The following is a 25,189-nucleotide window of genomic DNA, read 5'->3' as shown; positions in this document are numbered from 1 at the left end:
TTGTGTGTATTTCCGCACCACTAAAATGTTCATATTTTTATTTTTTGTATTTTTTATTATAAAAGCCCTTGAAGTAAATGTATTGTCTGTCACTTATTACAGGACAATAGATAAAAACGTGACAAACATCAAAAATTATAGTTTCCTATATGGCGACCTCCATTTATTTTCAACTTTTTTAATTTTAGTATTTGTAGCGGACACCCTTAAATATATTCTGTAAATTCAAGTATATATCTATTACGGTTTAGGAGATAGAGACCTGTGACAGACAGACAGTGTGAAGAGGCTTAGTAATAGGATTACGTTATAACCGCTTGGGTACGGAATCCTAAAAATGATTATGTTATTGAATCGACACTGTCCTTAAGTATTAGTGATCATAATTTACCATTCGATCGTTTTTATAGTGTGGTGTTTTTTACACAATGTATATGTAAAGGAATTTACCGGCAGTTCAACCTGAGCATACATATTATGTTAATAATGAATATTCAGATGTTACAAGTAAGTCCCCCGGTAACGCTTGTGCTAGTACAACGTGATTTTAAGACAAGAGGAAACGTGAACTATGTTAAAGGAATAAGTTAGAACCCTTTGGGATATGAGCAACATGTAATAATTAGTTTTATATTTTTGTAGGTGGTAGAACCATTTTCGAACCAAGTTCGACTGCGAAGACACCACCGCCACACCTATTTCTACCTAATAACATCAGTGTTAAGTGCTACTGTGTTATGGTTTGAAGGGTGTGGTTGTGGTGGTGTGGTGTGGTAAGGGAGACATATTTACTTTTCCGAGACATTCCCGCTTAGTCTTCAGGGGTAGCGGCGCATCTGTGGCCGACCTCAGATAGGAATATCTAATACTATCTGGGGTTGATTACAGATGTCCATAGACAACAACAGGTCGACTGCATTCTCGTCTGCTACTGTTATATTGAATTAAAAAAGTATATAACCAATAAAACGAAAATTTTAGACCAATTATATTTATTTGTTATTAATTTATAAAGCGAATTTTAACATCTAATTACTTCTATATCGTAGTCCATTTCAGGCCAATGTGTCTAATTATAGTCTCCATTTCGGTATCTGAGAATCTTAACATTTGCCAGTATGTCCTAATAGGTCACCGGCGCAGTTCATTCTGAAACGAAAGTAAGTAAATTCTTTAATTGAAGTTGGTACAATTTTGTACTGATTTTTTTGCATTTTTTTTATTATTTATTTATTTACTAATTAGAACCATTTCCCGTTTATTATAATTAATAAAAATAATTATGTGGGGTTTATCGTAAACGTCCGTGGGCGGCAGTAGCCATTTATTATCAGGTGCATGATCGTTTGTTACCACCATATTATAAAAAAAGTTAATAAAAAAATTCAGTGGATAAGGTTTATTGGCTGCTGTATTAAAGGTTGTGGTAAGGGGCACATACTTATCCGAGGCGTTCCAACTTAGTCCTCAAGAATAGCAACGCATCTGTGGCCGACCTTAGGTACGACTCTAATCCTATATGTTATATGTTTTAGAGATGATGACAGAGGTCCCTGAGTGGCAGTAACCACTTACTCTCTGATGAACTTTATGTCCATTTAATACTTCTTTATTAAAAGAAAAAATCAAGGGGTTGCACTTCGGAAGTGCCGATAAAAGTGAATAATTTCGAAACCTAAAGTAATAAAATACAATAAATAAAAAAATAAACTGACACCCATTAACACATGTTTTCTATGCTGACACCGGATGACATCTTGACTTATGTAGTTTGCTTTGCCGTCTTACGAATTTTCGATCACGACGCGTGATTCTGACGCAAGTATAACATTTTTACCCATCACAAAAAAACAACGCTACTAAAGAAGTTGTCACTTCAAATAAAACAAAACACACACCTGCATATGTTAGCGTAGGTTATACCACTGACACCGCACACAGGCGCGAACTCTCTGGTACAGGCGCAGTTATCTTGCCCACTCACCGCCATCACGATGGCGAAGATGATGGCGAACACTGGAGAAACATGACACATAATGTTATACAAATAATGATTTAAAATATTAAGTTATTGGTTAATTATTTATAAATCGTATTGACGATTTCGAGGAGTTCTTCTAACCATAGATCACTGGTTGAAGGTGGTAGAATTTTTTGTGGGTCGACTCCGGTGGCACCACCGCCACATATTATTTCTGACTCATAACAGTAGTGTTAAACGCTACTGTGTTCTGGTTTGAAGGGTGTGGTAAGGGAGACATACTTTAACGTTACGTAGCTTAGTCCTCAGAGGCTTTGGCGCATCTGTGGCCGACTTCAAGTAGGAATTTTAATCTATCTGCGTTTAGTTACAGATGTCCATGGGAGGCAGTAGCTACTCACCATCAGGTGGACTTAGATATTCCTACTTGAGGTCGGCCACAGATGCGCCGCTACCCCTGAGGACTAAGCTGGAACGCCTCGGAAAAGTATGTCTCCCTTACCACACCCTTCAAATCATAACACGGCAGATTTATACACTGCTGTTATTAGGCAGAAATAGGTGGTATGTTTGTTATTTGAAATTCTATTTTAAAGTTGTGCGTCAACTTAATGTCTACAAATGAGCGATATGTTAAGTAAGTATTGATCAAGTTACAATTAATATTATGTAAAATAAATAAAATTAATGAGGATACTCACAGAAAAATATCTTCATTCTGACGTGTTAAACTTGGCCTTGCGTTGGATAAATTTGTATGAAAATATGCGCAGCGCAGCCTTTATACCTTCGGATAAGTGATCTAACTGCTATTAATCATAAAATCCTTGTTTTCCTTGATTACAATATAATAATACAATATAATGTAATACAGATTATGAGGAAGGTAACCGGATAATTACGAGCAAGTGATTAGTTCGATTGACTGCACGAGTATGTACAGTCAGCTCTAGAAGTAGATGAACAGATGAAGATTACAAAAATATATATACACCTAAGCGTTCATAAATAGAAAAATATCATAATTAAATGAACATTGTAAAGCGTCAAAAGTATCTAAACAACGATATGTGCAAATAGCTTACATCATTTTTTGATATGGCACTGTTCAGCTACTTTTAACACTGTAGTGTTCATCTACTTTTTAAACTTTACGACGTTTATCTAATTATGGTGTTAGTTGTGATTAGCTACTTATGAACGTTTGGGTGTATAGCTATTTATGAAAACTTAATATGTTCATCGACTTTTGGAGCTGATTGTACGTATCAATGGTAAGATATCGCTCATGCTTGAACGACATTTATGTATACATTTATGTATGTTGAAGGTGGTAGAACCCTTTGTGGTTCGACTCCGGCGGCACCACCGCCACACCTATTTCTACCTAATAACAGCAGTGTTAGGCGCTGCTGTGTTCCGGTTTGAAGGGTGTGGTAAGGGAGACAGACTTTTCCGAGGCGTTCCAGCTTAGTCCTCAGGGGTAGCGGCGCATCTGTGGCCGAGCTCAGGTAGGAATACCTAATCCAATCAATCTGGGGTTGATTACAGATGTCCATGGGCGGCAGTAGCCACTTACCATCAGGTGGACTGTATGGTCGTCTGCTACTCTTATATTATAAAAAAAAATAAAAAAAAAATTCTATCAGCTATCTTTTAAGCTACTAAGCAAAAGATTTCCGCGGTCTTTTGGGCGACTAATTGGTTGCTTGGACGACGCATATTTGATTTGGTTCCAAACATCTGTCAACGGTCGATTGTTTACGCGACTTTATCGATGCAGACGCTATTAAATAGTGTTCGACCATTTTTTTACAGTCACTTTAACCAAGAACCACTATTAAATAGATAAAACTATTCTTTTGTAATCGACCTTAGATATAACCATTATACAGAGTATATATAATAGATATGTTATTCTGCCTCATAACAGCAGCGTTAAGCGCTGCTGCGTTCTGGTTTGAAGGGTGTAGTAGGGAAGACATACTCTTTGGAGGCGTTCCAGCTTAGTCCTTAGGGGTAGCGGCACATTTGTGGTCGCTCTCAGGTAGTAATATCTAATCCTATCTGGGGTTGATTACAGATATCCTTGGGCGGTAGAAGCCACTTACCATCAGGTGGACTGCATGCTCGTCCGCTACTCCTATAGTATAAAAAATGTAGAGTAGGTATGTACTATAGAGCTTTTTTTTTTGGTTACGATGGGGAAACCTTCAAAAGGTACCCTGTGCCGTGGTGTGCCGTGGGAGTGGTAGAGCTACAAATGCAATTGGTGGCAGTGTCCACTCATATTCGTTTGCTATTCCATTTATTCATTTCTATCTTCTATTCTATTTATCATTTGACGACCCGCGTGGCGGAGCGGTCACCATACCGGTCTGACACGCAGAGGGTCCCGGGTTCGATCCCCGGCCAGACGGATATCTAAATGATGAATTTAGATTTCTGTTTCTGAGTCTGGGTGTTTGTGTATTTGTCTATGTGTGTGTCCATGGCACCCACGATACAGGGAATCCTAGTGTGGGGCTGTGAGTGTAGAAAGCGTTTATCTTACAACACTTGTGTACAGCTAATATACTCTAGTTTTAAGAGTGATGACGCTGATTGTAATTGGAGGATTTGAATACATGCTTTCAGTAAAATAAAACAAATTACGCAATAAAACAAATAATATAATTGTCGATTTACATAATAAATTTTAATCACTTCTAAATAATTGTCCATTTCGTGCCATTTGTGTTAAATTGTATTCTTTATTTTGGTATTTCTGAATCTTAATGGCAGCATGTTTTAAAGAGTCATCCGTGATATTCAACCTGAAATAAAACGAGTGAAATCATTAGATAATTTAAGCATACTTACTTTTGTATTTAAAATATTTTAAAAATGAAGATTTTTGTACTGGGATATAGTGTATTAGTTATTAGGGTTACATACCCAAGTAAAAAGCCTTTTACTAAGCCTCCGCTTTCTGTCCTTCTGACAGTATGGCTTGTTATACGGTTCAGGAGATAGAGCCCTGTGACAGACGGACAGACAACGGAGTCTTTTTTATAATATAATAAAGGAATAGCAGACGTGCATGCAGTCCACCTGATAGTAAGTAGTTACTGCCGCACATGGATATCTCTAATTAACCCCAGATAGGATTAGATATACCTACCTGAGGTCGGCCACAGATGCGCCGCTACTCCTGTTGACTAAACTGGAACGCCTTGGAAAAATATGTCTGCCTTACCACACCCTTCAAACAGAACACAGCAGTGCTTAACGCTGCTGCTATGAGGCAGTAATAGGTGTGCCGGTGGTGCTGCCGGAGTCGAACTACAAATGGTTGTACCACCGTCAAAAGTCAAGTCTTAGTAACAGAGTTCCGTTTTTACCCTTTGGATACGGAACTAACAAAACACATGGGTATACCTATTGCCGTCGGTGACTCCAAGTACACCCCTTACAGGCGCGCGGTCTTGGGTTCATACGCGGTTTGGTTTGCCCACTCACCGCCATCATAACTGCGAGGATGATGGTGAACACTGGGGAAGAATGAACCATTAAGTTATATATTTTTTATGTTATATTATTACGGTAGTAAGTTCCAAATTTTAAAGTTATAAGTTGTTAAATTATTACTTAAAATATAATGTCCGCGAATAATATTATTCTAAGGGGTTATTTTATAATATAAAAGTAGCAGACAAGCATGCAGTCCACCTGATGATAATTGGGTACTGCCGCCCATTGACATCTGTAACCTAACCCAAATAAGATTAGTTTTCTACCTGAACTCGGCCATAATTTCATATATTTCATTTCATTTCATATATGCGCGAGGTACCCCTAAGGAATAAGGTGGATTGCTTAGGAAAAGTATATCTTCCTTACCACTCCTTTCAAACCAGATCACAGTAATGCTTCACATTATTGTTATGAGGCAGAAATAGGTGTGGCGTTGGTGCCGCTGGAGTCGACCCACGAAGGGTTCTACCACCTTCAAAGCAGCAAAGGGTAGCATTGCATCTGTAACCTTTCGCAGGTAGGACTCGTAGCCCTGGGTCGTGGTAGACTAAATAAGAATATTATCATATTCTTATTTAGTCTACCACTACGAACTAGACGTAGGGTGGATAAAATAATCTAGTTCTTATCAATGCAATTTCGCCGTGACCACGATTCATGTAATAGGATCAAAATATCGCCAATAAAAATATCAAAATTGTTATTACGATATGCGAAGATCCGACGTAATAAAAAACTTTATGAAACATTACAATGCTGATATAACTATGACGGCGTTCCACCAAGAATTTTTAACTGACTGCCCAAATAAGAGAGGTTATAACGCCTACAATTGTGGGATGAGATCCATATTCAACAGTATATAAAGTTAATAAACAGAAAAAAAAATAATAAGTAAAAACAAACAACGTTGTGTTGCACTCCGGGAGTGCCGGTAGAAGAGAAAACTTGAATATTAACGTTGTGCATTTTGATATTTTGGATTAGTTAGGGAATAATTTTGCACGAATTGCTTTAATTATCAATATTAAAGTACTATCATTTATGTGGAAAAATACAATATTCATTTATTGCGCTATCGTACACAAACGTGACAGTTTTACGAATGTTCGATCAGTACCCTTAGTATGAGTTTTTACATTTTGTCAAAAATGAGTGCTTTTGTATTTGTTTACGTATTTCCCATACATTTTCAATCAGTTCTAACACAGTCCGCTAGGGGCGCTGATTGAAAATGAAGGGCTGGAAGAACTGCTGCAAATTCTCTTCATCCACCCAGGGTTGACTGGAAGAAAATGCCATCAGGCATTATGTTTGCCCTTTTGTACATTTCTTCTTAGAGGTGATGCAATATTTTTTTAAATAAATAAATAACTCATACTAAGGGTACACGTCACGTGTCCTGACGCAAGTTTAACATTTTTCACCCAACACAAATAGTGCATAACGCCGCTAAAGAAGTTTTTACTTCAAAAATAATTTAAAGTATTAATGGAGACACTCACAGAAAAATATTCTCATCTTGGCCTTGCTCTTGTAGAGTTTGTATGAAAACATGCGAGCGCGCAGTTTTTATACCGTCTCGCAAGTGCATCATGTTTAATCCATTTTTTCCGCGTTGTGTTACGTAAATATAAAACATATTTTAAGGAAGGAAATCAGAATATTCTTAGTTATTATTCCTTCGCTGCACAAGTTTGTAAATATTTATTTTATGTAATTGACATGAAGTGTTTATCGAGCGTATGCATTGGCGACTCCTCTGGTGTTGCAAATGTCCATAGGCGACGTTGACTATCCATCAGGTAGCACGTCTGCTTTATCGTTAGGCTCAAATATAAAAAATATGTATATGTATATGTCTCTTTCTCTGGCAAGCCCTCCCGCCAAAAATGCTTGTCAGATTTTAACACGTGCGGTATGATTGGATTCGTCTAAATTGCTAAATTAATCATGGGTTATAATTCTAGGCCCTCATTTTTGTTTTTATAATAATTCCTAGTTTTTATAATAAGTATATAGATTGCAAATGAGCACGCAGGTTATCAAATGGTGAGGGGCCACAACGGTTTATAAATTAGTCAATTCCAGATATCAAAAGTGACATTAGTACTGTACTGACTTATTACACATGCAAGTCGTACTACGAGTAGTTTTTGTTATAGCGGCCATCAATATACATACTCTGTGAAAAAATCAAGTGTCTAGCGATTCTAACGGTTTCTACACTCACAGCCCCACACTAGGATTCCCTGTGTCGTGGATGCCATGGACACACACATAGACAAATACACAAACACCTAGACCCAGAAACAGAAATCTTAATTCATCATTTAGATATCTGTCTGGCCGGGGATCAAACCCGGACCCTTTGCGCGTCAGACCGGTATGGTGACCGCTCCGCCACGCGGGTCGTTATGATTCAGGTGATAGAGCCCAGTGACAGACGAACAGACGGACAGACGGCGGAACCTTAGTGATATAAGGGAGACATACTTTAACGTTACGTAGCTTAGTCCTCAGAGGCTTTGGCGCATCTGTGGCCGACTTCAAGTAGGAATTTTAATCTATCTGCGTTTAGTTACAGATGTCCATGGGAGGCAGTAGCTACTCACCATCAGGTGGACTTAGATATTCCTACTTGAGGTCGGCCACAGATGCGCCGCTACCCCTGAGGACTAAGCTGGAACGCCTCGGAAAAGTATGTCTCCCTTACCACACCCTTCAAATCATAACACGGCAGATTTATACACTGCTGTTATTAGGCAGAAATAGGTGGTATGTTTGTTATTTGAAATTCTATTTTAAAGTTGTGCGTCAACTTAATGTCTACAAATGAGCGATATGTTAAGTAAGTATTGATCAAGTTACAATTAATATTATGTAAAATAAATAAAATTAATGAGGATACTCACAGAAAAATATCTTCATTCTGACGTGTTAAACTTGGCCTTGCGTTGGATAAATTTGTATGAAAATATGCGCAGCGCAGCCTTTATACCTTCGGATAAGTGATCTAACTGCTATTAATCATAAAATCCTTGTTTTCCTTGATTACAATATAATAATACAATATAATGTAATACAGATTATGAGGAAGGTAACCGGATAATTACGAGCAAGTGATTAGTTCGATTGACTGCACGAGTATGTACAGTCAGCTCTAGAAGTAGATGAACAGATGAAGATTACAAAAATATATATACACCTAAGCGTTCATAAATAGAAAAATATCATAATTAAATGAACATTGTAAAGCGTCAAAAGTATCTAAACAACGGTATGTGCAAATAGCTTACGTCACTTTTTGATATGACACTGTTTAGCTACTGTTAACACTGTAGTGTTCATCTACTTTTTAAACTTTACGACGTTTATCTAATTATGGTGTCAGTTGTGATTAGCTACTTATGAACGCTTGGGTGTATAGCTATTTAAATGAAAACTTAATATGTTCATCGACTTTTGGAGCTGATTGTACGTATCTATGGTAATATATCGCTCATGCTTGAACGACATTTATGTATTGTTGAAGGTGGTAGAACCCTTTGTGGTTCGACTCCGGCGGCACCACCGCCACACCTATTTCTACCTAATGACAGAAGTGTTAGGCGCTGCTGTGTTCCGGTTTGAAGGGTGTGGTAAGGGAGACAGACTTTTCCGAGGCGTTCCAACTTAGTCCTCAGGGGTAGCGGCGCATCTGTGGCCGACCTCAGGTAGGAATACCTAATCCAATCAATCTGGGGTTGATTACAGATGTCCATGGGCGGCAGTAGCCACTTACCATCAGGTGGACTGCATGCTCGTCTGCTAATCTTATATTATAAAAAAAAATAAAAAAAAAATCTATCAGCTTATCTTTTAAGCTACTAAGTAAAAGATTTCCGCGGTCTTTTGGGCGACTAATTGGTTGCTTGGACGACGCAAATTTGAATTGATTCCAAACATCTGTCAACGGTCGATTGTTTACGCGACTTTATCGATGCAGACGCTATTAAATAGTGTTCGACCATTTTTTTACAGTCACTTTAACCAACAACCACTATTAAATAGATAAAACTATTCTTTTGTAATCGACCTTAGATAGAAACATTATACAGAGTATATATAATAGGTATGTTATTCTGCCTCATAACAGCAGCGTTAAGCGCTGCTGCGTTCTGGTTTGAAGGGTGTGGTAAGGGAGACATACTCTTTGGAGGCGTTCCAGCTAGTCCTTAGGGGTAGCGGCACATTTGTGGTCGCTCTCAGGTAGTAATATCTAATCCTATCTGGGGTTGATTACAGATATCCTTGGGCGGTAGTAGCCACTTACCATCAGGTGGACTGCATGCTCGTCCGCTACTCCCACAGTATAAAAAATGTAGAGTAGGTATAGAGCTTTTTTTTTGGTTACGATGGGGAAACCTTCAAAAGGTACCCTGTGCCGTGGGAGCCGCCTGTGCCGTGGTGTGCCGTGGGAGTGGTCGAGCTACAAATGCAATTGGTGGCAGTGTCCACTCATATTCGTTTGCTATTCCATTTATTCATTTCTATCTTACAACACTTGTGTACAGCTAATATACTCTAGTTTAAAGAGTGATGACGCTGATTGTAATTGGAGGATTTGAATACATGCTTTTTTAAAATAAAACAAATTACGCAATAAAACAAATAATATAATTGTCGATTTACATAATAAATTTTAATCACTTCTAAATAATTGTCCATTTCGTGCCATTTGTGTTAAATTGTATTCTTTATTTTGGTATTTCTGAATCTTAATGTCAGCATGTTTTAAAGAGTCATCCGTGTCAACCTGAAATAAAACGAATGAAATAATTAGATAATTTAAGCATACTTACTTTTGTATTTAAAATATTTTAAAAATGAAGATTTTTGAACTGGGTATAGTGTATTAGTTATTAGGGTTACATACCCAAGTAAAAAGCCTTTTACTAAGCCTCCGCTTTCTGTCCTTCTGACTGTATGGCTTGTAATACGGTTCAGGAGATAGAGCCCTGCGACAGACGGACAGACAACGGAGTCTTTTTTATAATATAGGAATAGCAGACGTGCATGCAGTCCACCTGATAGTAAGTAGTTACTGCCGCTCATGGATATCTCTAATGAACCCCAGATAGGATTAGATATACCTACCTGAGGTCGGCCACAGATGCGCCGCTACTCCTGTTGACTAAACTGGAACGCCTTGGAAAAATATGTCTGCCGTACCACACCCTTCAAACAGAACACAGCAGTGCGTAACGCTGCTGCTATGAGGCAGTAATAGGTGTGCCGGTGGTGCCGCCGGAGTCGAACTAATACAAATGGTTGTACCACCGTCAAAAGTCAAGTCTTAGTAACAGAGTTCCGTTTTTACCCTTTGGATACGGAACTAGCAAAACACATACCTATTGCCGTCGGTGACTCCAGGTACACCCCTTACAGGCGCGCGGTCTTGGGTTCATACGCGGTTTGGTTTGCCCACTCACCGCCATTATAACTGCGAGGATGGTGAACACTGGGGAAGAATGAACCATTAAGTTATACATTTTTTATGTTATATTATTACGGTAGTAAGTTCCAAATTTTAAAGTTATAAGTTGTTGAATTATTACTTAAAATATAATGTCCGCGAATAATATTATTCTAAGGGGTTATTTTATAATATAAAAGTAGCAGACAAGCATGCAGTCCACCTGATGATAATTGGCTACTGCCGCCCATTGACATCTGTAACCTAACCCAAATAAGATTAGTTTTCTACCTGAGCTCGGCCATAATTTCATATATTTCATTTCATTTCATTTCATATATGCGCGAGGTACCCCTAAGGAATAAGGTGGATTGCTTAGGAAAATTATATCTTCCTTACCACTCCTTTCAAACCAGATCACAGTAATGCTTCACAATATTGTTATGAGGCAGAAATAGGTGTGGCGTTGGTGCCGCCGGAGTCGACCCACACAGGGTTCTACCACCTTCAAAGCAGCAAAGGGTAGCATTGCATCTGTAACCTTTCGCAGGTAGGACTCGTAGCCCTGGGTCGTGGTAGACTAAATAAGAATATGATACGAACTAGACGTAGGGTGGATAAAATAATCTAGTTCTTATCAATGCAATTTCGCCGTGACCACGATTCATGTAATAGGATCAAAATATCGCCAATAAATATATCAAAGTTGTTATTACGATATGCGAAGATCCGACGTAATAAACAATGTGAGCCGTCACGGCACGCCTGGCAGATGTGAAACATCGACATTATTTTGTAAAAGTAATATGCAGAAAAGAACATATTGTGATAGGAACTAAATATGTCATAATGATAAAATAAAATATTACGATTTTTGCGCATGGCAACGCGTCGCCACACCGTACACACTACTGCATATAGACTGTATATATATACCATCGTATAGCGTGGCGACGTCGCCACGGCATGCGTCGCCACGCCAGAAATCGGTTTTACGTGCGGCTCTAGATGTTTCACATCAAAAACTTTATGAAACATTACAATACGGATATAACAATGACGGCGTTCCACCAAGAATTTTTAACCGACTGCCCAAAGAAGGGAGGTTATAACATCTTCAATTGTGGGATGAGATCCATATTCAACAGTATATAAAGTTAATAAACAGAAAAAAAATAATTAGTAAAAACAAACAACGGCTTCCACTCCGGGAGTGCCGGTAAAAAAGAAAACTTGAATATTAACGTTGTGTATTTTGATATTTTGGATTAGTTAGGGAATAATTTCGCACGAATTGCTTTAATTATCAATATTAAAGTACTATCATTTATGTGGTAAAATACAATATTCATTTATTGCGCTATCGTACACAAACGTGACAGTTTTACGAATGTTCGATCTGTAGCATTACCATGAGTTGGCATAGAAACGCCACTATAGAAATGGTAAATAGAAAACTATTGTCATTTTGCTAGTGAATAACATAACTACTATCGTTACGGTATTTCTTGACAACGTCTGTCAAATTAATGACTCATGGGACCGAATTTGTATGGCAATAGATCATAATGACACTCGCTAGCGATTTGATTTCGATAGGTTTTTTACGTATCGAGTTACGTCACTACGGATTTTAGTTCTACGAGTAACCACCAGAGGCGCTGTACAATTTTTCATACATTTATTTTACGCAGTCGCTAGCGAGTAATACTTTTGTAAACTCATGGTAGTCCTACTGTACCCTTGGTATGAGTTTTTACGTTTTGTCAACAATGAGTGTTTTTGTATTTGTTTACGTATTTCCCATACATTTCCAATCAGTTCTGATACAGTCCGCTAGGGGCGCTGATTGAAAATGAAGGGCTGGAAGAACTGCTGCAAATTCTCTTCATCCACCCAGGGTTGACTGGTAGAAAATGCCATCAGGCACTATGTTTGCCCTTTTGTACATTTCTTCTTAGAGGTGATGCAATATTTTTTTAAATAAATAAAAAACTCATACTAAGGGTACAGGTCACGTGTCCTGACGCAAGTTTAACATTTTTCACCCAACACAAAAAGTGCACAACGCCGCTCAAGAAGTTTTCACTTCAAAATAATTTATAGTATTAATGGAGACACTCACAGAAAAGTATTCTCATCTTGGCCTTTCTCTTGTAGAGTTTGTATGAAAATATGCGAGCGCGCAGTTTTTATACCGTCTCGCAAGTGCATCATGTTTAATCCATTTTTTCCGCCTTGTGTTACATAAATATAAAACATATTTTAAGGAAGGAAATCAGAATATTCTTAGTTATTATTCCTTCGCTGCACAAGTTTATAAATATTTATTTTATGTAATTGACATGAAGTGTTTATCGAGCGTATGCATTGGCGACTCCTCTGGTGTTGCAAATGTCCATAGGCGACGTTGACTACTTTCCATCAGGTAGCGCGTCTGCTTTATCGTTAGGCTCAAATATAAAAAATATGTATATGTATATGTTCCTTTCTCTGGCAAGCCCTCCCGCACAAAAATGCTTGTCAGATTTTAACACGTGCGGTATGATTGGATTCGTCTAAATTGCAAAATTAATCATTGGTTATAATTCTAGGCCCTCATTTTTGTTTTTATAATGATTCCTAGTTTTTTTATAATACGAGTATATAGATTGAAAATGAGCACGCAGTTCATCAAATGGTGAGGGGCCACAACGGTTTCTAAATTAGTCAATTCCAGATATCAAAAGTGACATTAGTACTGTACTGACTTATTACACATGCAAGTCGTACTGCGAGTACTTTTTGTTATAGCGGCCATCAATATACATACTCTGTGAAAAAATCAAGTGTCTAGCGATTATAACGGTTTCTACACTCACAGCTCCACACTAGGATTCCCTGTGTCGTGGATGCCATGGACACACACATAGACAAATACACAAACACCTAGACCCAGAAACAGAAATCTTAATTCATCATTTAGATATCTGTCTGGCCGGGGATCAAACCCGGACCCTTTGCGCGTCAGACCGGTATGGTGACCGCTCCGCCACGCGGGTCGTTATGATTCAGGTGATGGAGCCCAGTGACAGACAAACAGACGGACAGACGGCGGAACCTTAGTGATATAGTTCAGGTTTTGCCCTAAAAATGACGGTATTTAGACTACCACTTTTACGTCAATTTATTCTTGCTCAGTGATCAGTACTGCCTACTGACATATGGGGCAAACATTATGAATTTGAATGTTCCCTATTTTTTTCGATAATAGAAAAGCTCATCAATAGTTTTTGAAGGTGGTAGAAGCCTTTGTGAGTTCTCCACAGGCACTGCCACATTTATTTCTGTCCTATGTTATGCAATGTTAACCGCTGCTGTGCTACGCTTTGAATGGAATGATTCGGAAGACATACGAGGCATTTCCGAGATATTCCAATTTAGTCTTCAGGCGTAGCAACTAATCTGTGGTCAACTTCAGGCCAATTTTTGAAGGTGGTAGAACCCTATGTGGTTCGACTCCGGCGGCACCACCGCCACACCTATTTATGCCTCATAACAGCAGTGTTAAGCGCTGCTAAGCTAAGTTAAGTGTTCTGGTTTGAAGAGTGTACTAAGGGAGACATACTTTTCCGAGGCGTTCCAGCTTAGTCCTCAAGGGTAGCGGCGCATCTGTGGCTGACCTCCGGTAGGAGTATGTCATCCTACCTAGGATTGATTACAGATGTCCATGGGCGGCTGTAGCCACCTACCATCAGGTGGACATGCTCGTCTGCTAGTCCTATGCCAATTATAAAAAAATACAAAATATTGTCAATACTTTTTGAAGGTGGTAGCACCATCTGTGACTTCTCCGGAGGCACCGCCACATCTATTTCTGCCCTATGACAGCAATTTTAAGACATACGAGACATTATCCGAAGCATTCCAACTTAGTACTCAGGGGTAGTAACTCATATGTAGCCATCTTCAGGCAAGAATCCATACAATATCCAATTTTATCTGGTTGTAGTTACAGATGTCCATGGAAAGCAGTAACCACTTAACATAGGGCTGATGGTAAAAGATGACGATATTATAAAAAATATACATATTACAATATGCTGTAATATAAAAAATAATAAAACAAATATTTATAAGGAAAACATAATTTTTATTCATTTTTTTAATGAATTTTAATAGCTAAACTTTTCGAAAACATCCATTTCATGGCATTTGTGTTGATTATTTAAAATCTCTTCTCCTGTATCGGTTTTTCATAATGTTAACAGCTGCCAACATGTTTTAGACGGTCACCAGCACACTTCAACCTGTAAATACGTTCAATCTTTAATTTCACCATATTCTGAGGTGGTAGAACCGTTTGTGGTTGAAGCGATGGCACCAGCGTCACATCTATTTCTACACAATAAAAACACTGTCAAGCGCTGCTGGGTTCTGGTTTGAAGAGTGTGATAAGGGATGCATAGTTTTCCGAGGCGTTCCAGCTTAGTCCTTAGGGGTAGCGGCGCATCTGCGACCGGCCGATTTACCGCCAGTGACTGATCTTACTTTATTTATTTATTTATTTATCCGGGGTTGATCACAGATGTATATTGGCAACAGTAGCCACTTACCATCGGATTGATGGTAGGTACATGACCCTCTATTATTATATTATAGAAATAGCAACGAAGCATGCAGTCGTCATTTAAACGGATTAAAGAATGGGTGTAACCATATAGGTATTTTCGATTTTTCCATTAAAGTAATAGTAAATTGTCGTCCTTGATGATAAATGGTCACTTCTGCCTATGGACTGTGGAGAGCAGTGATCACATACTTAATTGTACTGCATGCTCGTTACTTCTATTTTTAAAGAAAATAGTGAATGACGAATTTCTTCGGTTGTAATCGACAATTTACATAGGTGGGTATGATCCGCGCACAAACTTCTATTCCGCTCTGAAGTTGTTGCGCGCAGGTGTAGTCACAGAACCAAAGCGGATGAACACAACTACAAGTATATACTTCGTAGCAACAGTAATGGCACACTGATGTACCTATGTACTCGTGGGCAAAAGCCGGCAGAGGGTGCCGAGGGGTTCCCGCACTGTCTTCGTCCCGCTAATCTACACCTTGCTGTTGCGACGCGACTCGTTTCTATATTAAGAGCGGACTAGAAGTTTGGCGCGGTCTCTACTTATTAACTACGTGAAATATAAGACACACACGCGCATTTATTGCCGTAGGTTATTCCGCTGACTCCACACACAGGCGCGTACTCCAAAGTACATGGGCAGCCGCGTTGCCCACGCACCGCCATTACGATGGCCACGATGATGGCGAACACTGGAAAACATGACGTTATTTATTTATTGTTAATTAGAATGATACATGAATCATGGGTTGCATCGAAAGCCCGGTTAAAATTTTCGTTAAAGTTAAATATAACAGTAACTTGGACTTGTCAAACGAGTCAGTAAGTTTTCTTATCTGAGGATTTAACACAAGTATGTCTTGACAGTTCATATTAAAGCCTAGGGGTTAACTCGTCCTCTCGATCAAGAGGTCCGAGGTTCAAAACCCAGGCACGCACCTCTGATTTTTCGAAATTATGTGCAAAATCCCAAAGGTATGTGAAGTCTACCAATACGCACTTGGCCTGCGCGGTGGACTATGGTCTAATCCTCATCAGTCTGAGAGGACCCGTTCCCAGCAGTGGGACAATAATGGGTTGATGATGATGATATTGAGAGTTATTTTTCTTAGTAAACGTAACTCCCTTACGACTAGGAGAGCAAACATACATTTAATAACTGCGTGCAAAATGTCCGAGGTTTAATCAATGCGACAGACCTGCATAACGAGCTAGCTCAATTCTTCACGCAGAATAATTACTATCGAAACTGGAACCGTAAACTACATGCTGTACCTCCTAGCCACACAGTCGCACAAATTCGCCCATACCTCGTGCACTCATGAAGGTGATAGAACCCTTTGTGGTTCGACTCCAGCGGCACCACCGCCACATCTATTTCTGCCTCATAACAGCAACTTAACTGCAGTGTTAAGCGCTGCTGTATTTTTGTTTGAAGTGTGTGGTAAGGGAGACATACTTTTCCGAGGCGTTCCAGCTTAGTCCTCAGGAGTAGCGTCGCCTCTGTGGCCGACCTCAGGTAGGATTATCTAATCCAACCTAGAGTTGATTACAGATGTCCATGGGCGGCAGTAGCCACTTACCATCAGGTGGACTGCATCCTCGTCTGCTACTCCTATATTATAAGAAAACACGTCTACTTTATCGTTAGGTTCCACTGTATATATAAAATAAGATACTTACAGAAAAATATCTTCATCTTGATGTATTGCACTTGGCCTTGTGTAGGACGTATCTGTACGAAAACATGCGCGCGCGCAGTTTTATACTATTGTGTATGTGCATCGTATTGAATACTAGTTTTACATGTTATTGTTACATAATATAGATTATGAGGAAGGAAATCAGATAACCTGCATAATTATATAGTGCCTGTGAATTACCGCTAGACTTTAGTCATTGTTTAAGCGTTAAGAAAAATGTAATATTATTAACAGAATTTTTATAAAAACAAAAACGAAACTGCTTAAAAATATAGCCTATGTCATTCCTACACTTTAGAAAGATAGAAAGAAATATTTATCTGTAAAAAATACTACAAAATTATGTGACATAAATAACAGTAAACATAACTTTAAAATCAGAACATTGCTGCAGTAAAATTTAACAAAAGGGTCCACACTCAGCCTCACCGCGGTGAACCACGGCAACTGATTTTCAGTTTGATTTGATTTTGAGTTTGATTTTCTTTAGAATCCAACGACACCTCATATGTTAAAATCCTTAAATCTTTAGGAAATGTACCAAAAAAATGAGACATACACACAAACATACATACGCTCGAAAAATATTACCCTCAGTATTCAATTATGGTTATCTTTCAACGCCTATTATACCTACATGTCGCGTGCACATATACTAAGCATATGTGAGGATACCTAGAATGTCCTTATACATCAGTTATTTATTTGTTAAGGCAATTAATCCTTAAAACAGCAGCCCTTTGGAACACCTTTGGAAGAGGAAATTAAAAATATTAGCAATGATTTGAAATTTGTAATGTACAATACCGTGTGAGTCCTAGAGGAAAATCCTTGAAGTATCAAGGTCGTTAACCATGTGATCTTTACTGTTCAACCATTTATTTCACTTATTTGACGCTATAAATACGGAAACTTTAAGGAAGTTAATACACGAGCGGCGCCCACGCTTACTGCCGCCGACGAGAATCGCGGGCGATAACGTCGCCACACACGGCCACAACCACAAAACGCCACCACTATTCCTGCAGTCTTCATACATTTTATATGGATTCGCCGCACACGGTTGATGCCGGTGGCCGCCACACACCACAAACTGTCGTTGCTTGCTTCTTGTAAGCGCCGATACAAAACTTAGCTATAGGCTGCAAATGCGCTCCCCGATTTGTGTACATTTGTTAAAATTTGATGCATCCAATGACTACGATTTCGTCTTCTATGACGACGTTTTTATCAGCAGGAGTGCAATTAAACCCACTTCGTCAGTGCGCGCTAGTGTTACAAAAGTAGCAGCCACCGACGGCAAGTCGACCATCGACTACACGTGGCAGTCGCGCGCTTCAGCAACGTTTGTAGCGGCTTCTAGCATCACGTTGCGGCGTTTGTGGCTGTCGCGTATGACCCGTGTACGGCGACACTTAGATCCCAGTCGCTCGTGTGTAATCTTCCTAACCAATTTTCTGCCTTATCTTTATAAGATTCAATAGATGAAGCTCTTTGATATGTAAAACTGTCTAAGAACACTAAAGCAGTTGACAAGTGTGATGGCTGTTTAGAACTGGTGCTCTATCGCATTACGTCATCCACGGCCAAGATGGTCGTGATCATACGCTAGTGAGCATACATATTATAATACATATTAAGGTGCACCGGGGCTATTGCAACTACGAAATATAAACAACTAATACTACTCGTATAAACTAAATAAAAAACCATCTACAAAGCAAAATTTATTTCCAATTCGATATACAATACATATATGTCAACAATATTCATCGTCCTTGCATGCCATGTTCCATTTGGTTGGTGATGTCAAAAATGTCATTAGCGGTTACCCCTGAGCGCATGTACCGTAGTGCAGGAGCACTGCACGGGCGCAGTTCAGCCTGAAATAAACAGTATTATATTAGATATATGCTACAAAATCCGTTATATAACTGTGTTGTACCAACCACGGTTATGAATGCTGTAGAATATAGATGAAGCTAGGTAGGATGATCACGATTTATTTTGGTTGTAGAAAATAGTACTCATTTTTATTAAATCTCATTTAATATAGTGACGTAGGCACATACGTATAAATGAGAACGCCTGTTTAGAAAAAGTTCTACGTGTTTAGAATAAGTTTAAGTCTTTGGTTTGTCCTTGAATTTTAAAAATAATATTATATAAGATAAAAATATTATAACAGGAAGTTTTAGTAAAATTTCCGCGAATTAATGCAGCTATCATTTATATAATCTATCAATGTCTGTATTTTCCTTAGAAACGCAGTAGGGTTTCATTTGAGCCAATAATTGAGTGTTTATGATTTTATTTAACGTTAAAGAATCAATTGGTCAGCGCAGTGGACTATGGCATAATCCTTCTCATTCTGAGAGAAGACCCGTGCTCAGCAGTGTGACAGTAATGAGTTGATGATGATTTTTTTTTTATAATATAAGAGTAGCAGACGAGCATGCAGTCCACCTGATGGTAAGTGGCTACTGCCGCCCATGGACATCTGTAATCAACCCCAGATAGTATTAAATATTCCTACCTGTCGGCCATAGATGCGCCGCTACCCTTGGAACGCCTCGGAAAAGTCTGTCTCCCTTACCACACCCTTCAAAACGGAACACAACAGCGCCTAACACTGCTGTTATTCGGTAGAAATAGGTAGATGATGATGATTAGACAAAAACGAAAGTACCGGCACACATTCCCGTAAGTGATCCCGCTGATGCTGCACACGGGCGCGTAGTACGGCGGGCAGTAGCACCCCTGTGCACTCGCCGCCATCGCTACGGCGAAGATAACGGCGAACACTAGAAAAATAGAAAATAAACCTTTTATTAAAACAGATAATGTAAGGACGCTAAAACAAACTGGCGGATGAATACCAGGAAATAACAATTCAGTGCACTACATTTTTATAGTTGCGATCATAATGGCGAACACTAGAAAATTAGAAAATACGCTTTCGATTAAAAGAGAAAATGCAAGACGCTAAAACAAACTGGCGGATGAATACCAGGAAAAAGTAATTCAGTGCACTGAATTCTTGCAGTTGCTATGATAATGGCGAACACTAGAAAATACACTTTTGAGAAAATGCACGACGCTTTAAATAACTAACGGTTGTATGCAGGCAATAATAATCCTTTGTCGAACACTAGAAAATTAGAAAATAAACTTTTTGTTAAAAGAAATGGTAAGATGCTAAAAAGTAGTGGGGGTTATACGGCAATTGCTTTCTAGTGCACTAAAGTCCATTGCAGCTGTGATGATAATGGCGAACACAAGGAAATTAGAAAGCACTTTAAAAAGAACCTTTTGCTAAAATAGAAAATGTAACAACAAACAGGCATGTAGACTAAAATGCCTAACAATACCCCTGTGTACAACTTTGGTTAAAGCATGTGTATGCCGCGTGACTTACACATAAGACGACCATCCTACAATCCCTATATGTTAATTGATGTTCAAGCAGTGATAGCCTAGTGGTTAGAAACTCGACCTCTTGATCGAAGGGTCCGAGATTCAAATTCCAGGCACCTCTGATTTTTTATCAAAGTTATGTGTGTATTAGAAATTATGTATCACTTGCTTAACCGGTGAAGGAATATATCGTGAGAAAACCTGCGTACCTGAGAAAAGAAAGTTGTCAAAGATATGTGAAGTCTACCAATTTACACTTGGCCAGCGCGGTGGACTATGGCCTAATCCTTCTCATTCTGAGTGGAGACCCGTGCCCAGCAGTGGGACAGTAAAGGATTGATGATGATGATGATGTTCATGGGCCACGGTTCGGTTTGCACGGTCATTTATGGCGTGTACGTGCAAAATGTGGAATGAACTTCCTAATGAGGTATTCCCTGAGCGCTAAGACATGGGGCTCTTCAAGAGGGGTGCAAAAATAGCCTACAAATCTGGCGATGCATTGGCACCTACTCTGGTATTGCAAATGTCCATAGCCGATAATGACTGCTTTTCACCAGGTAGCCCGACCGGCTTGTCGTTAGGTATACTTATAAAAAAATGGGTGGTCACCTGGACTCATGTAGTCCAGAGGGTCATTAGCAACTTCAGCCTTATAAAAAATAATTTCTACTTAAAAAATAATACTTTAGTATGATTAGCTATTATATATGAGAATATGTTTAATATATTACAAAATAGAATTAAAATAATACTCACAGAAAATGATTTTCATCTTGAAATCAGCTGACTTTGCGTAACAATGGATGATTTTGAATACAAAGTTGAGCTGATACAGGCGTTATATACTGCATTCATAGGAAGTACATACACTCACACATACTGACATATATCACGGATTTACTCGCTACAGAATGCATTATTCGTGTAAATGCAAAATTAGGGATGGCGATACTTTCCGAAAAAGATCGATTCTTGAATCGATTCGGGTCGAAGTGTTATAAATCGATCCATGAAACAATCGATGCCCACAGAATCGATTCTCCAAAAATCGATTTTCGATCTTTTCAGTTGACAAAGGGCGACAAGCATGACAAGGTTGACAAGCACTAAGCAGTATCCATCGACAAGCAATGTCTATAACACATTTGACCGACTTCGAAAAGATCGACTTTTGAACTTCTAGGATGAAAGATCGATTCACTGAATCAATCCAATGCTGGAGTTCGATTAAAGTTCGATTTGTTTGGCCCAAAACATCGATTCTTCGAGTGATCGATCTCAGATCGCCATCTCTATGCGAATTATCAGAGAACACTCGTATGATCATTCATTATTTAAGTTACGTTCTGTAGGCAGGTGATTTATAAAACCCCTTTTTGCAAATTATCATTTGTCTTCATTTACAGTCGTGTACTGTAAATCTGTCAATAAGTTTCGAATTTCTCCGAATATAAATTTGATATTACGTTTCGACGAATAATCAAATTTGATTTTTGGGTATTTTATCAGTTTACGATGTAAAGGTAGGTATGAAATGACAAATATTGGTCATTTTTTGCGAAGCGTTTTCAAAAACAGATATTCGTATTTGAACCTGAATAGAAATAATCCCGAAAGGTGGAATAAAACTAAGGATTTCATGCGTTTCACAGTAGACCTTGCATATGAAACGTCGAATTTTAGACAAAAAATATCGGCATTATTTGACTTATCCGAGGCGTTCCAATCACGCGCATTATTGATAATTTATCTATCCGTTTTAACTACGAATGTTAGAAGTTAGACAATTCTAGTAGGCAGGATTCGTCAAAGGACGATATTTTGTAGGCGACACATTGTGCAGGTTATGCATAAATAATCTTAGTACTGAAAAGTAACAACGCATCTGTTGCCAACCACATGGAATAATAATCTTATCCGGGGTCGCTTATAGATGTATCATTATGAGAAAAATCATTAACTTTCTAAGTATAGTTCCATAATCAAATATTTCAATCATAAGATACGAATACCCAAATACCAAATTTCATGCCATCCGCAAACTGGAAATTAGTTCGAATTACTCGTATACTTTATCAAAAACATGAAGAATGTCTTTGATGTGAAAAAGTCTGAGAAAGTTTACGATACTCCGTAACCAGCAAAAAGTGAACAAACTTCGCTACGAAGTAGGCGACGTTGGAAACTAAAAACATGCTACTTTAATCATTTATACTAATTAGTTCTTTGACAATGACTAGGGAAAGTTTCATAATTATTTTTAAAGTATTCTGGGAATATCAAAAATAATACACAACAAGAGAGATAAACTTTTTCGTTTTGGAAATACTTTTTCTTATTGTGGTTCAACTTCAGCACCACCGCCACACCTCTTCTGCCTAATAACTTACCAGCTTAGGAAAATAGGGTTCCGTTTTTATCCTTTGGGTACGAAACCCTAAAAATCTTCAAAAGCACACTACACAATATAGAGCACAAACAGACAAATCTTCATACACATATTTAAGGATGATCCTGAAGCCACACGGAAGTGCCCACGCAGTCTTTGTTATAATTATTATCAGGAACTCAATAAAGTACCTAATTGACAGGTGTGATAGTTCCATTAATATCAGAAATCGCTTATTACATCACGTCAATAATACATGATTGATGGTTTTGGTCATACCGTAGAGTTGAGAATAGAATAGATATGGCGCCAAATACCTCGTTAGCGCAAGGCCGTAACATACTTTGTACTTTTTGTTTTGACCGTAAGCCATAAATCATATTTATTATTTTTAGGGTTCCGTAGCCAGAGGGTAAAAACGACACCCTGTCACTAAGCCTTTGCTATCTGTCTATCTGCCTGTCATAGCGCTCTATTTCCTGATACTTAAAAAATCTTAAAATAAAAGGTAGAGAGTTATACTTTATATACTTGTGTAGTATTTTGTATTATATAGTACCTTACAACAGTAGTGTTAACTATCCGCAGGCCGTCATCTATGAACAGCGGTTGTCGACTAGGGTTTTCGCCTGACGTTGACAACCATCGACTAAGGTTATCGTTGTCACTGAATGACGTCGAGCGTTCAATGTGGTTCGTATATCATCCTATACATTGGTGTACTAAATTGTTACTTTAATAAATTAAGATAATGCGTCATATATAGCTAAAATATACTAACCAAACCAATAATCCAAGGTACATTTGTTATTGTGCAGTTATGTCTCAGCGATATTCTGCCACGCCTTCTCTAGACGATCTTAACTCTATAGGTAGTCGATAATCAAGTCCAATAACAATTTGTTCACGATGAGATAATTCCTATAACGCACCTAATTATGGGTTAACATACTGATCTCTGTTTATAAGGATGCGACTAACTTGTATGGCTTTTGTCACAATATTGCTGAGAAGGTAACACGCAGTTTTACTATTTTTTATACTATAGGAGTAGTGGAGTATGCAGTCTACCTTGTGGTAAGTGGCTACTGCCGCTTATCGACACCTGTAATCAATCGAAGATAGAATTAGGTATTCCTACCAAAATCGGGCAAAGATGTGCCGCTACCTCTGAGGACTAAGCTGGAACGCCTCGCAAAACTTTGTCTCCTTTGTCACATTATTCAAATCAGAATACAACAGCGCTTAACACTGCTGTTATTGGGAAGAAATAGGTGTGGCGGTGGTGACGCCGGAGTCGAACCACACTGTGTTCTGATTTGAAGGGTTTGGTAAGGGAGACATACTTATCCGAGGCGTTCCAGCTTAGTCCTCAGGGGTAGCGGCGCATTTGTGGCCGACCTCAGGTAGGAATCTAATCCTATCTGGAGTTGATTTTACAGATATCCATGTGCGTCAGTAGCCGCTTACCATCAGGTAGACTGCATGCTCGTCTGCTACATGGGATTATAAAAAAAAAATGATAAATAAAAGATTGTAAAAAAGTCTGCAAGTTCCAGACAAAATTAAACAACAATAATCTGTATCTTTCACACTTTTTCGCGTCCCGTAATCTCTATTTGACGTCACCGAGCTGGAAATGGTAATTACCCACTTTTTAGAGCTTTCCGTGAATAGTTCTTATCTTAATTACTACAAACCCATCTTTTCAAATTGGGTGATAAGTTGTCATTTGGGTTTTGTTATTTCGTGACTCTGTTTACTTTCAGTGATAGGCAATATTTGCCTTTTTCATTTGTAAATATTTTTTACATTATATGTGGTGCCATCATAGATTAGTAAAGATTACTCACTCCTAACAAGAAAATGTAACCAGTTTTGACAATTTAAATTGTCCCTGTCATCTATTTTGGTGTTTGAGAAATATTTCAAAAATTAGTTTTTAGATCATTTACGAATGAAACGATATTTTTCCGCACTTTTTCTTCGATTTCATGTTTTTGCACCACTTAATTGAATATCTCAGCATTGTTCCGCGCAAATTACACCATGTCAGCTATTAAATGGCTGACACGTTGTCAGCCATTTAAGCCATCTATGTCAT

General features: G+C 38.5%; 2 long non-coding RNA genes across 2 annotated transcripts; both read right to left on the bottom strand.

Annotated features, from left to right (window-relative positions):
- Positions 1-975: 975 nt before the first annotated feature.
- LOC140756630 (uncharacterized) lies at positions 976-7,017 on the bottom strand. The gene is made up of 5 exons (XR_012103906.1): positions 7,003-7,017; positions 5,402-5,514; positions 2,683-2,816; positions 1,899-2,016; positions 976-1,149 (listed from the first exon to the last, which is right to left on the bottom strand). It is a non-coding gene; the product is annotated as an uncharacterized LOC140756630 (long non-coding RNA).
- Positions 7,018-15,067: 8,050 nt separating this feature from the next.
- LOC140756657 (uncharacterized) lies at positions 15,068-17,384 on the bottom strand. Its single transcript, XR_012103908.1, has 3 exons — positions 17,257-17,384; positions 16,148-16,265; positions 15,068-15,244 (listed from the first exon to the last, which is right to left on the bottom strand). It is a non-coding gene; the product is annotated as an uncharacterized LOC140756657 (long non-coding RNA).
- Positions 17,385-25,189: the final 7,805 nt, after the last annotated feature.

Source organism: Epargyreus clarus, unplaced genomic scaffold (assembly GCF_041222505.1).
Source record: "Epargyreus clarus isolate Ecla_fem2 unplaced genomic scaffold, WU_Ecla_fem_2.2 ptg000035l, whole genome shotgun sequence".
NCBI lineage: Eukaryota > Metazoa > Arthropoda > Insecta > Lepidoptera > Hesperiidae > Epargyreus > Epargyreus clarus.
Note: the sequence above shows the minus strand (reverse complement) of the source record. Positions and strands in the feature narration are given on the sequence as shown.